Source organism: Bombina bombina, chromosome 5, assembly GCF_027579735.1.
Source record: "Bombina bombina isolate aBomBom1 chromosome 5, aBomBom1.pri, whole genome shotgun sequence".
Taxonomy (NCBI): domain Eukaryota; kingdom Metazoa; phylum Chordata; class Amphibia; order Anura; family Bombinatoridae; genus Bombina; species Bombina bombina.
This window is the reverse complement of record NC_069503.1, coordinates 303395368-303408342: the sequence shown is the minus strand read 5'-3', so window position 1 is coordinate 303408342 and position 12975 is coordinate 303395368. Positions and strand designations below refer to the sequence as shown.

The following is a 12975-nucleotide window of genomic DNA, read 5'->3' as shown; positions in this document are numbered from 1 at the left end:
GTTTTGTAGATGATCTATTTATAAAGCCCATAAAGTTTGTTTTTTTAAAATAAATGGATAGTTTTGCTTATTTTTAAATAACATTGCTCTGATTTTCAGACTCCTAACCAAGCCCCAAAGTTTTATTTGAATACCGTCAGCTACCTTCTCCAGCTTGCTCCTGTTTGTGTAAAGGGTCTTTTCATATGCAAAAGAAGGGGGAGGGGGAGTGTCTTATTTCCCACTTGCAGTGGGCTTTCCAACTGCCTTTTCAACAGAGTTAAACTGAAAGCTTCTAAGTACGTTTTTAAACCATTTTATACTGAATTTTTATATCAGTATCTGTGCATCTTATTCTTTATAGTAGTGTCTATTACATGCAGTTATATGAAAATGAGTGTATACTGTCCCATTAAGATTTATATTTAAGCTTTGTTTAAAGGCTCGCTGTTTTTGCTGTATTCATGGACTACATATTGAAAATTTGTCTTAAATCCCACAGGAATTGAAACCTTTAGCGTGTTTCTATCATATTTTTTATAAACTAGTTTTTTTTTTTTTTGTTTTTTTTTATCCAGTAAATTTTTTTTATCCAATACATTTTTTTAATTCTATCCTTTTTAAAACAAACTGTCTTCATGTAATGGGAATTATTCACTTGCTGGAAATTCTCCTCAAATTTTAAATGTAAACCTTCCAAGAAGATGCAATTAGTTGGGTCCAAGAAGGCCTGCTTCTGAAGCTGTGCCCAGTAAACCATTTCTTTTAGAAGGCTGGTTTGATTCTCTAGTTTAGCAGACCCTTAAGTAACCTCTTTGCTTCCAGGGGTTACATAAAAGTCTCCAAGTTTCTTTCTTTCTAATGACACAGTGAATCCACGGATCATCATTAATTACTGTTGGGAATATCACTCCTGGCCAGCAGGAGGAGGCAAAGAGCACCACAGCAAAGCTGTTAAGTATCCCTTCCCTACCCACAACCCCCAGTCATTCTCTTTGCCACTAGTGCAAGGAGGAGGTGAAGTAATTAGGTGTCCTGATTAGAGTTCTTCTATCAAGATTTTTTTTTATTTTGAAGACAGGGCAGGATTGCTCTGATCTTCCATCACACTTAGGGTATAGCTGTATTCCACGTTAGTCTCTTCAGCAGGGCTGTGGTAGCTTTAAAGCAGTTAGGAACTTGTAAAGTGTGCTTTGCTGCGTTTTCCTAACATGTTGCTGCCCTGGTATAGAAAGCCTGAGTAAGCTTACTCTGTCTTTCTTTTTATACAGTTCTCTGTGAGGAGCGGCATCCTCTCATACTTTGTGAGTCATCTGATTGCCGGACGGCTAGAATACAGGTAAGTGCCTTTTGTTTTTCTGGGGCTAGAAGGTTGGCACTGATGGGGTTAAGACCCTCTGCTTTTAAATGGGACATATCCTTATGGATGCTAGTGGCAGTGGGCAGGCACTTATGCATGAGATTGGAGACTTAGGGTTAACATTCTTCACAACAAGGAAGAGGTTAGCTGTCTATGGGGCTCAGATATAACTTTTATTATTAATATGTTTATTCAAGATCTGTATTCTGGCAGCTCCTTTTATTCTGAATTAACTATGTCAGAGGACTTTAGGAGAGCGCAAATGGCGCCATTTCTAGAGGACTGCGTTGAAGTGCTCTGAATTAGTATAGTCTGAGCATGCAGTGTTTTTATTTTTGAATTCTCCTGCTCCGCTTTTAGAAACGTTTTAGCTTGCCTGGGAGTGGAAGCTACTCGACTTAACAGAGAGAGTTAGTCGACAGTGAGGTTTGACTGTTTTACAAAATCTGTTATTTTAAGTTTGTATCTCTACGGTGGAATCCTCTTAACAGAGCGAGTTAGGGGTCTGTATGAAGCTCCCTTTCCGCGCCGAATTGTGGCCACTCCTCCTTCTTGATAATATCGGAGTGTCGCCATTATTTTTCTTAGAGTGCCTTAAGTGGCATTGACTGAGTAACTTAACTCCGCCTCATTCTCTGGCATGGGAGCAGAGCGGAGTTGTTAGTGTTCGGTCTGCATTGTGATAAATATGCATACGGTTATCGTTCGTGTCATTTTCTACTGTAGGTTAGACATGGGGGTTTTTCTTCTCTGTGCCTTAGGTGGCATTGAGAGGTGTTTGCAGTAGGCGGCTTATGCTGATTCATTTCAGTTTATTAAGAAAATGCAGGAACCTATTTTCCTTTATAAGGGCTGCTAATGGAATGTAGAACCTATTATTTCACTATCTGATTCATGTTAGGTTCCTGCATTTTCTTAATAAACTATTTTCCTTATAAGGGCTGCTAATGGGATTATAACATATTTCTCTTGTAAGGTGTATCCAGTCCACGGGTTCATCCATTACTTGTGGGATATTCTCCTTCCCAACAGGAAGTTGCAAGAGGACACCCACAGCAGAGCTGTCTATATAGCTCCTCCCCTAACCCCCACCCCCAGTCATTCTCTTGCAACTCTCGACAAGATAGGAAGTATCAAGAGATATGTGGTGACTTAGTGTAGTTTTACCTTCAATCAAGTGTTTATTTTTAAACGGTACCGGCGTTGTACTGTTTTACTCTCAGGCAGAAATTAGAACTCTGCCTGGAGTTTGATGATCTTAGCGGTTTGTAACTAAGGTCCATTGCTGTTCTCGCACATAACTGAAGAGTATGGGAAAACTTCAGTTGGGGGAACGGTCTGCAGATTACCTGCTTAGAGGTATGTTCAGTATTTTTATTTCTAGAGAGATGAATGAGTTCTAGAAAATGCTGACACAGCCTTGTATATTGAGGTAAGCTAGATGCAGTGATTTAAGAACGACTGGGATCATGCTTACCAAACATGGTAATACTCATGTTAATACTCATATTACTTAGTGACAAAACGTTTTCATGTTTCATAAAATAGGACGTTTTTTCTCTGAGGGAGATAAGTCTTTATTTGGGGCCTAGTTTCCACATGGCTAGTCAGATACTCCTAAGAGTATTTTCTTAAGGCCCCCTGACTTCCAGTACATGGTGGGAGGGGCCTATTTTCGCGCTCTAGATGCGCAGTTTCCTTCAGTCTGAGACATCCAGCTTCCCTAGAGGAGTCCTCTGGCATATGCGGACCATTATAAAGGGTTTATTTCTTCCATAAATCGTATTTGAGGGCAGGTAGGAGCCTCAGCAGAGCTGTGGCAAGGTGCTCAACTGTCTTTTACTGGTGTGTGACGTTTTTTTAAATCCGGTTTGGGGGCTAAGGGGTTAATCATCCATTTGCAAGTGGGTGCAATGTTACTTTAGTCCCTTACACACACTGTAAAAATTTCGAAGACTTTACTATATTTTTACACTGTTTTGCAGTTTAAGTGCTAGTTTTTTTCTCTTACAGGCACAGTAACGTTTTTGTTTAATTGCTGTTTCACCTTTATTAAAGTGTTTTCCAAGCTTGCTTGTCTCATTACTAGTCTGTTAAACATGTCTGACATAGAGGAAACTCCTTGTTCAATATGTTTGGAAGCCATTGTGGAACCCCCTCTTAGAATGTGTACCAAATGTACTGAAATTTCTATAAACTATAAAGGCCATATTATGGCGCTTAAAGATTTATCTCCAGAGGATTCTCTGACTGAAAAAAGGGAGATTATGCCATCTAGCTCTCCCCATGTTTCAGAACCTATAACTCCCGCTCAAGTGACGCCAAGTACATCCAGCGCGTCTAATTCTTTTACCTTACAGGACATGGCGGCAGTTATGAATGCTACCCTCTCAGAGGTATTGTCCAAACTGCCAGGGTTACAAGGAAATCGAGACAGCTCTGGGGCTAGAACTAATACAGAGCTTTCTGACGCTTTAATACCTGTGTCCGATATACCGTCACAATACTCAGAAGCCGAGGCAGGAGAGCTTCTATCTGTGGGTGACATTTCAGATTCAGGGAAGGCGTTGCTTCAGTCTGATTCTGAAATGACAGCGTTTAAATTTAAGCTTGAACACCTCCGCTAATTGCTTAGGGAGGTTTTAGCGACTCTGGACGACTGTGAACCCATTGTAGTTCCAGAGAAATGATGTAAAATGGACAAATACTTTGCAGTGGCTGTTTACACTGATATTTTTCCAGTCCCTAAGAGGTTTTCGGAAATTATTACTAAGGAATAAGATAGACCAGGTGTGCCGTTCTCTCCCCCTCCTGCTTTTAAGAAGATGTTTCCCATAGATGCCGCCATACGGGACTCGTGGCAGACGGTCCCTAAGGTGGAGGGAGCAGTCTCTACCCTAGCTAAGCGTACAACTATCCCCGTCGAGGACAGTTATGCTTTCCTAGATCCTATGGATAAAAAATTGGAGGGTCTCCTTTAGAAAATTTTTATACATCAAGGTTTTATCCTCCAGCCTCTTGCATGCATTGCCCCAGTTACTGCTGCAGCAGCTTTTTGGTTTGAGTCTCTTGAGGAGGCTCTACAGGTGGAGACCCCGTTAGATGATATTTTAGACAGGATTAAAGCTCTTAAGTTATCTAATTCCTTTATTTCTGACGCCGTTTTTCATTTAACCAAGCTAACGGCTAAGAATTCAGGTTTTGCCATCATGGCGCGTAGGGCGCTATGGCTTAAGTCCTGGTCAGCAGACGTTACTTCAAAGTCTAAGCTTCTTACCATCCCCTTCAAGGGACAGACCCTATTCGGGCCTGGTCTGAAGGAGATCATTTCTGATATTACTGGAGGAAAAGGTCACGCCCTTCCTCAGGATAGGTCCAATAAGTTAAGGACCAAACAGGATAGTTTTCGTTCCTTTCGAAACTTTAAGAGTGGCGCAGCTTCAGCTTCCTCTAATACAAAACAAGAGGGAGATTTCACCCAGTCCAAACCAGTCTGGAGACCTAACCAGGTTTGGAACAAGGGGAAGCAGGCCAAAAAACCTGCTGCTGCCTCTAAGACAGCATGAAGGAGTAGCCCCCGATCCGGGACCGGATCTAGTAGGGGGCAGACTTTCTCTCTTCGCTCAGGCTTGGGCAAGAGACGTCCAGGATCCCTGGGCACTAGAGATTGTTTCCCAGGGATATCTTCTGGAATTCAAAGGTTCATCTTCAAAGGGGAGATTTCACCTCTCTCAACTATCTGCAAACCAGATAGAGAGAGGCATTCTTACGTTGCGTTCAAGACCTACTGGTTATGGGAGTGATCCACCCTGTTCCAAGGGAGGAACAGGGGCAGGGTTTCTATTCAAACCTGTTTATAGTTCCCAGAAAAGAGGGAACGTTCAGACCAATCTTGGATCTCAAGATCCTAAACAAATTTCTCAGGGTCCCATCTTTCAAGATGGAGACAATCCGAGCCATCCTCCCTATGATACAGGAGGGTCAATATATGACTACCGTGGACTTAAAGGATGCTTATCTCCACATTCCGATTCACAGAGATCATCATCAGTTCCTCAGGTTTGCCTTCCTAGACAGGCATTACCAGTTTGTCGCTCTTCCCTTCGGATTAGCCACGGCGCCAAGAATCTTTACGAAGGTTCTAGGGTCTCTACTGGCGGTTAAAAAGGCTACGGGGCATAGCGGTGGGTCCTTACCTAGACGACATTCTGGGCTGGGGTGCAGTCTGGAGTTCCCTGAAGGCTCAGGGTTCGTTGACTCAGGAGGAGGCCCTCCTTCCGATAAACATTCTGGAGCTAAGAGCAATATTCAATGCTCTTCAGGCTTGGCCTCAACTAGCTGCGGTCAGATTCATCAGATTTCAGTCGGACAATATCACGACTGTAGCCTATATCAACCATCAGGGGGGAACAAGGAGTCCCCTGGCAATGATGGAGGTTTCCAAGATAATTCTATGGGCAGAGGTTCACTCTTGCCATCTCTCGGCTATCCATATCCCAGGAGTAGAGAACTGGGAGGCGGACTTTCTAAGTCAGCAGACTTTTCATCCGGGGGAGTGGGAGCTCCATCCGGAGGTATTTGCCCAGCTGATTCAACTATGGGGCAAACCAGAACTGGATCTGATGGCGTCTCGTCAGAGCGCCAAGCTTCCTTGTTACGGGTCCAGGTCAAGGGATCCCCAGGCAACGCTGATAGATGCTCTAGCAGTGCCTTGGTCCTTCAGCCTGGCTTATGTGTTTCCACCATTTCCTTTCCTCCCTGGTCTGATTGCCAAGATCAAGCAGGAGAGAGCTTCAGTGATTTTAATAGCACCTGCGTGGCCACGCAGGACTTGGTATGCAGATCTGGTGGACATGTCATCCTTTCCACCATGGACTCTGCCGCTGAGGCAGGACCTTCTACTCCAAGGTCCATTCAAACATCCAAATCTAGTTTCTCTGCGTGTGACTGCTTGGAGATTGAACGCTTGATTTTATCAAAACGTGGTTTCTCCGAGTCGGTCATTGATACCTTGATTCAGGCTCGAAAGCCTGTCACCAGGAAAATCTATCATAAGATATGGTGTAAGTATCTTCATTGATGTGAATCCAAGGGTTACTCGTGGAGTAAGGTCAGGATTCCTAGGATACTATCTTTTCTCCAAGAAGGATTGGAAAAGGGATTATCGGCTAGTTCCTTAAAGGGACAGATTTCTGCTCTGTCTATTCTTTTGCACAAGCGTCTGGCTGATGTTCCAAACGTTCAGGCGTTTTGTCAGGCTTTGGTTAGAATCAGGCCTGTGTTTAAACCTGTTGCTCCACCATGGAGTTTAAATTTAGTTCTTAAAGTTCTTCAAGGGGTTCCGTTTGAACCCTTGCATTCCATAGATATCATGCTTTTATCTTGGAAAGTTCTGTTTTTAGTAGCTATCTCTTCGGCTCGAAGAGTTTCAGAGTTATCTGCCTTACAGTGTGATTCCCCTTATCTGATCTTCCATGCAGATAAGGTAGTTTTGCGTACCAAACCTGGGTTTCTTCCTAAGGTAGTATCTAATAGGAATATCAATCTGGAAATTGTTGTTCCGTCACCGTGTCCTAATCCTTCTTCAAAGAAGGAACGTCTGTTACACAATCTTCATGTGGTTCGTGCTTTAAAGTTTTATTTGCAAGCTACTAAGGATTTTCCTCAAACATCTGCATTGTTTGTTGTCTACTCTGGAAAGAGGAGAGGCCAAAAGGCTTCAGCAACTTATCTTTCTTTTTGGCTGAGAAGCATAATCCGTTTAGCTTATGAGACTGCTGGCCAGCAGCCTCCTGAAAGAATTACAGCTCATTCTACTAGAGCGGTAGCTTCCACATGGGCTTTTAAACATGAGGCCTCTGAACAGATTTGTAAGGCGGCGACTTGGTCTTCGCTTCATACTTTTTCTAAATTCTACAAATGTTATACTTTTGCTTCCTCAGAGGCTATTTTTGGGAGAAAGTTCTTACAGGCAGTGGTGCCTTCCGTTTAAGTGCCTGCCTTGTCCCTCCCTTCATCTGTGTCCTAAAGCTTTGGTATTGGTATCCCACAAGTAATGGATGAACCGTGGACTGGATACACCTTACAAGAGAAAACAAAATTTATACTTACCTGATAAATTTCTTTCTCTTGTGGTGTATCCAGTCCACGGCCAGCCCTGTCACTTTAAAGGGACAGTTTACTCAAAATTTTTCTCCCCTTTAATTTGTTCCCAATGATCCACTTTACCTGCTGGAGTGTATTAAATTGTTTACAAGTAGCTCCTTTACCCTTATATTGGCATTTGAAATTGTTAATTTAGCATGTGGTATCCCCACCTATTCTGAAAGTTTGTGGCCGCGCGTTCCAGCTATAGATAAGCTTTGTAAACACAGCCAGCAGAAGAAATTACACTCCCAGTGTGATAAAGCAGAGATAAGGTAAGAAAATGTTGATTTTCCATTGTTCTCTCAAAGTATTGGTGATTGTTTTAAGGACAGATATAAGATAAAGAAGCAGGTATATGTGCACAATGTGATACAGTAATGAGATCTGATTATACCTACAAGCTCAACCTATTTTATTAGGCTGTGGCTTCAAAACACAAAATCAGAGCTTTAATATACAGAAATAAACCTTAAAAAGCTAATTTTCATACATTTTTTACTCTGCAGTTGGTAAAAAAAGCAATTGTAAACACATTGAGGGAAAAACTATTTTACAGTATACTGTCCCTTTAAGGCAGGTGTTTTTATTTTTTAAACTGCGGTCACCACTGCACCCTATAGTTTCTCCTTTTTCTTACTTGTCTTCGGTCGAATGACTGGAGGTGGGGGTTAGGGGAGGAGCTATATAGACAGCTCTGCTGTGGGTGTCCTCTTGCAACTTCCTGTTGGGAAGGAGAATATCCCACAAGTAATGGATGAACCCATGGACTGGATACACCGCAAGAGAAAGTAATTTATCAGGTAAGCATAAATTCTGGGTTTTTTTAAGTTCCAGATCGTGCTAGGAGAAATAGGAGTAGTCAAGGTTTTCTTGTTCCTGTCTTGAAAAGATGTCTCCGTTAAATTTTAGTCCGCACAGTGCCTTAAGTAGTAGGATTTCTACTTGGAGAACTTTGATTCCTAAAGAGCAGAGCTGTTCTTTTCAGGATCTGTGGAGAGCTTATTGGTTAGCGCCAGGCTGACCAAAGTCTTTCATTGCTTTAAGGACCGCATCTTATTGGCGCAATGCCTTGTCTGATTCATTTTGAGAAGAAAAAGCTCTTACACTAATGGAGCTATGATTCCTAGCTTCTCTGTGTCCACTGAGAAATCGGGCTGAGAACCAGGAATTCAAGGTTCAATTACAGACATGGCTGTGCCAGCAATGCCCTACAAATGATCCTTTGGACAGTGGAATTTTTCTCTGTGTCCAAGTTCTCGTGTCTATGTACTAGGGTAAAGTCTGGTTTGGTCCTGGTCTACCAGGGAACATTCTGGTTTTTCTAGTATTTTTACTACGGCCTTCAAAAGGGGATTGAGAGGTCCCAGATAGGCCGAGGACATAGTTCTTCAGTGTTACTAATTAGTAGTCATTTTATTTCCTTCCTGAAGCAATTCCTCCTTTCCAATTTTTATCTGCAGGCCAGATAACTATGAAACATTTTGTAAGCCAGCTAGAGAGACAGCTAAGCATGCTAAGGCACTGTGGCTGATCTCTGTAGCAACCCAGGGGTGGCAGGTTTGATGCCCCCAGTGAGGTCCATTCAGCCTTTCATCCTTCCGAGGTTGATAAAATGAGCAGCGCCTTGAGACCCTTACGGGTGATTAGCCGCGCTTTTCAAGTACCCAATACATACATACATACATACATACTGTTAGTGTTTTGGAAACTTCTGAGATTTTTTTTTTATTAAAGATGGGTCTGAATTTTATTCATTCCTGATTTTTTATTCCGATAAGGAAGGAATTTGCAATTGTTGCGCTTCCACTTGGCTTCGCCACAGCTCAAGAATTCTCGAAGGGCCTGGGAGCTCTATTGGCAGTATTTGGTCCCGGGGTATTGCAGTGATACCCTATCTGGTTGTCTTTAGGTTCCAGTCATTATCTTTAGAACTAACTGAATCTTTCATAGATCTTGGCGTCTTTTCTTCATTCCCACAGTGGGAAGGTCAATTCGAAGAAGAGTTTTCTGGTTTCGTCTACAAGAGTGATTTTCTTAGGATCCTCCTTAGAATTCCTATTAATGAGATATTTCTGTCGAAGGTCAGAAGAGCCAAGGTTCTTTCAGATGGCCTGTCCTTACGGTCTGCGGTGCAATCATCAGTGTTCCAATGTATGAAATTGGTTTGGTAGGGATTCCATGGTCATATTTTCCTTTGCTTAGTTCCATTGGAGGCCTCTGCGGCTTTACTGACTCGCCCAATGGAATGGGGGTTTCTCTATCCTTTCACAGAGGAAAATTTTTAGGACTACTCTCCCCATAAACATTTTGGATTGAGAACGACCTTTATTGAGGGTTGGGTTTCAACTGCTTTATAGCCTGGTTTTTTAGGTTCCTGTTAAGAACAATGTAACTTCAGTGAATTACATCGACCTCTGGGGGGGGGACTCGGAGTTCCTTGATCATGTAGGAGGTGATGAGTATCTTTCGGTGTGTGGAGATCCTCAATTTTTGTAGATCTGTCTTCCTCCTTTAAAGGAGTGGACTATTGGGTTGTGGTTGTCTGAACAGTCAGACTTCCATTCCAGAGAGTAGGTTCTCCATCCGGAGATTTCTAGGTAACAATCAAGTGGTTGGATCTGATAGCATTTAAGACAGACAGACTTTCATCTCAGGGAGTGGGGTCTCCATCTGGAGGGGTCTTCTTATCTGATGTTCAATTGGGGACAGCCGGAGCTGGATCTCATGGTTTCTCAGCAGAAGCTCCTGAGGAAAATCAGGCCGTCCTGATAGATGCTCTGGCGGTCCCTGGGAATTTCTGTCTAGCACACCTGTTTCCTCCGTTCGGTCTCCTTCCAGGAGTCATTGCTTGGATCAAGAAGGCGCAGGCGTCAGTGATTCTCATGCACCGGTGTGGCCTCGCAGGATCTGGTATGCGGACCTAGTGGAAATGTCAACTCTTCCACCTTAAAGACTTCTTCTGAGGAGGGACCTTCTACTTCAGGGTCTTTTTTCCTTCATCCAAATATTGTTGCTCTGAAGCTGACTGCTTGGAGATTGAACACTTTTATTTTTTATCTAAGAGTGGGGTTTTAGAGTCTGTCATTGTGACCCTGATACAGGCTTGTTTGCCGGTGTCAAAAGGATTTCCATAAGATATGGCGTATATATCTGTATTGGTGTAAATTCAGAGGCTACTCTTGGAGTAAGTCAGGATTTCTATTATTTGTCATTTCTCCAGGAAGTTCTGGAGAAGGGTTTGTCAGCTAGTACTCTGAAAGGTCAGATTTCTGCATTATCTATTTTGTTGCATTAGTGTTTGACGGATGCGCCAGATGTGCAATCTTGTTGTCAGGCCTTGGTCTGGATCAGGCCTGTGTTTAGACCTTTTACTCCTCCCTGGAGTCTTACCTTTGTTCTTAAGGTTTTGTTTCTTGTTATTTCTTCTGCTCAGAGAGTTTCTAATCTCTCGGCTCTGCTGTATGATTCTCTTTATCTTATTTTTCATTCTGATAAGGGGTCCTGCTTACTAGGTAGTTTTTCTGCCACCGTTTTTTTCAAACAGCATATTAATCAGGAGATCGTTGTCCCTTTCTTGTTTCCTAATCCTTCTTCTAATGAGGAGAGTTGTTGCACAACCTTACTTTTGTGCGTGCACTGAATTTCTATCCACAGGCAACTACAGATTTTTGTCAGTCTTCTGCTTTGTTTGTTTGTTTCTATGGAGTGCAAAGGTCAGAAAGCTATGACTTCTTCTTTTTGGCTGAAGAGTATGTTTCGTTTGGCCTATGAGACGGCTGGACAGCAACCCTTCTTAGAGAATCACAGCTCATTCTACGAGGGCCTGGGTCTTCAAAAATGAGGTCTCTGTGGCTCAGATTTGCTGGGCTGCAGCTTGGTCCTCTTTGCATCCTTTTTTCCAGATTCTATAAGTTTGATGTGTTTGCTGTGGCTGAGACTTCTTATGGGAGAAAGGTTCTTCAAGCAGTGGTGCCTTCTGTTTAGGTTACCTGTCTTGTCCCTCCCTTATCATCTGTTTTTATTATTATAGGTTATTTGTAGAGCACCAACAGTAATTAATGATGATCCGTGGACTCACTGTGTCATTAGAAAGAAAACAAAATTCATGCTCACCAGATAAATGTATTTATTTCTTGACACAGTGAGTCCACGGCCCGCCCTGTTTTTCAGACAGTTTCTTTGTTATATAAACCTCAGTCACATCTGCACCTTGTGTTTTTTCCTTTCTCTCCTTTCCTTGGTCATATGACTGGGGGTTGTGGGCAGGGAAGTGATACTTAAAGGGACACTGAACCCACATTTTTTCCTTTGTGATTCAGATAGAGCATGCAATTTTAAACAACTTTCTAATTTACTCCTATTATCAATTTTTCTTCGTTCACTTGCTATCTTTATTTGAAAAAGAAGGCATCTAAGCTTCTTTTTTGGTTCAGGCCTCTGGACAGCACTTTTTTTATTGGTGGATGAATTTATCCACCAATCAGCAAGAATAACCCAGGTTATTCGCCAAAAATGGGCCAGCATCTAAACTTACGTTCTTGCATTCCAAATAATAAAAAAAAAATAGATACCAAGAGAATAAAGAAAATTTGATAATAGGAGTAAATTAGAAAGTTGCTTAAAATTGCATGCTCTATCTGAATCCCGAAAGAAAAAATTTGGGTTCAGTGTCCCTTTAACAGCTTTGCTCTTTCCCTTCTCCTGCTGGCCAGGAGTGATATTCCCAACAGTAATTAATGATGATCCGTGGACTCACTGTGTCAAGAAAGAAAGAAATTTATCGGGTAAGCACAAATTTTGTTTTTTTTCTGAAGTTCTTTATAAAGATTTATGATGATGTTTTTTTTTTTTTTTGGGGGGGGGGGGGGGTTTAATTCAGAACCTCCTTGACATGGTGATTTTTCACCCGGTTCCTACATCACAGCAAGGTCATGGTTTTTGTGTAATTCCCATTACAAATGGAATCGCTCCACTAATTGATATTTGCCTTTTTGGTCTGTAACTTCCATATATGAGAACCCCTTACGTGGGTGATCTTGTTTAAAGGCATCATCCTAGGAGGTGATAGACAGCTGTGCTTTTATGGTGATATAGGCTCTTCAGAGATGGCATCATTGTTTCCATGTCCAGAATCTTGCTTGTTCTTTCAGTGTCTTATTTAATCTTTCAACTTTACAATAGCTTGAGTGTTTTTACTGCATATGCCTCACCATGTGAGCTGTATCTCCTCTTGAGAGAGGAGTTTTCTGATGTTTTAAGCCATTATCACACCAAATGCCAATTTGTTTGGATGTGTTGAAGATTAAAATCATCTTCTCTTAAGTAAGATTTTTTTCTACATATCTCTCCTGATCAGGTAGATTTCCTCTCTCTGAAGTGCTTGCCATTCAATCATTTTAAGAAATCATTGTCATAGTTTGAGTTGCTAGACTAGTCATTTAGGAGCATAGCAAGTAGCCAAGTGTTGTGCTTTAAACAGAGATTCCCAA

At 42.0% G+C, this 12975-nt stretch overlaps 1 protein-coding gene across 1 annotated transcript in view; it reads left to right on the top strand.

Annotated features, from left to right (window-relative positions):
- Window positions 1-12975, top strand: part of SLC25A13 (solute carrier family 25 member 13) — a 396949-nt gene that overhangs the window by 179199 nt on the left and 204775 nt on the right. The gene's annotated exons all lie outside the window — the stretch shown is intronic.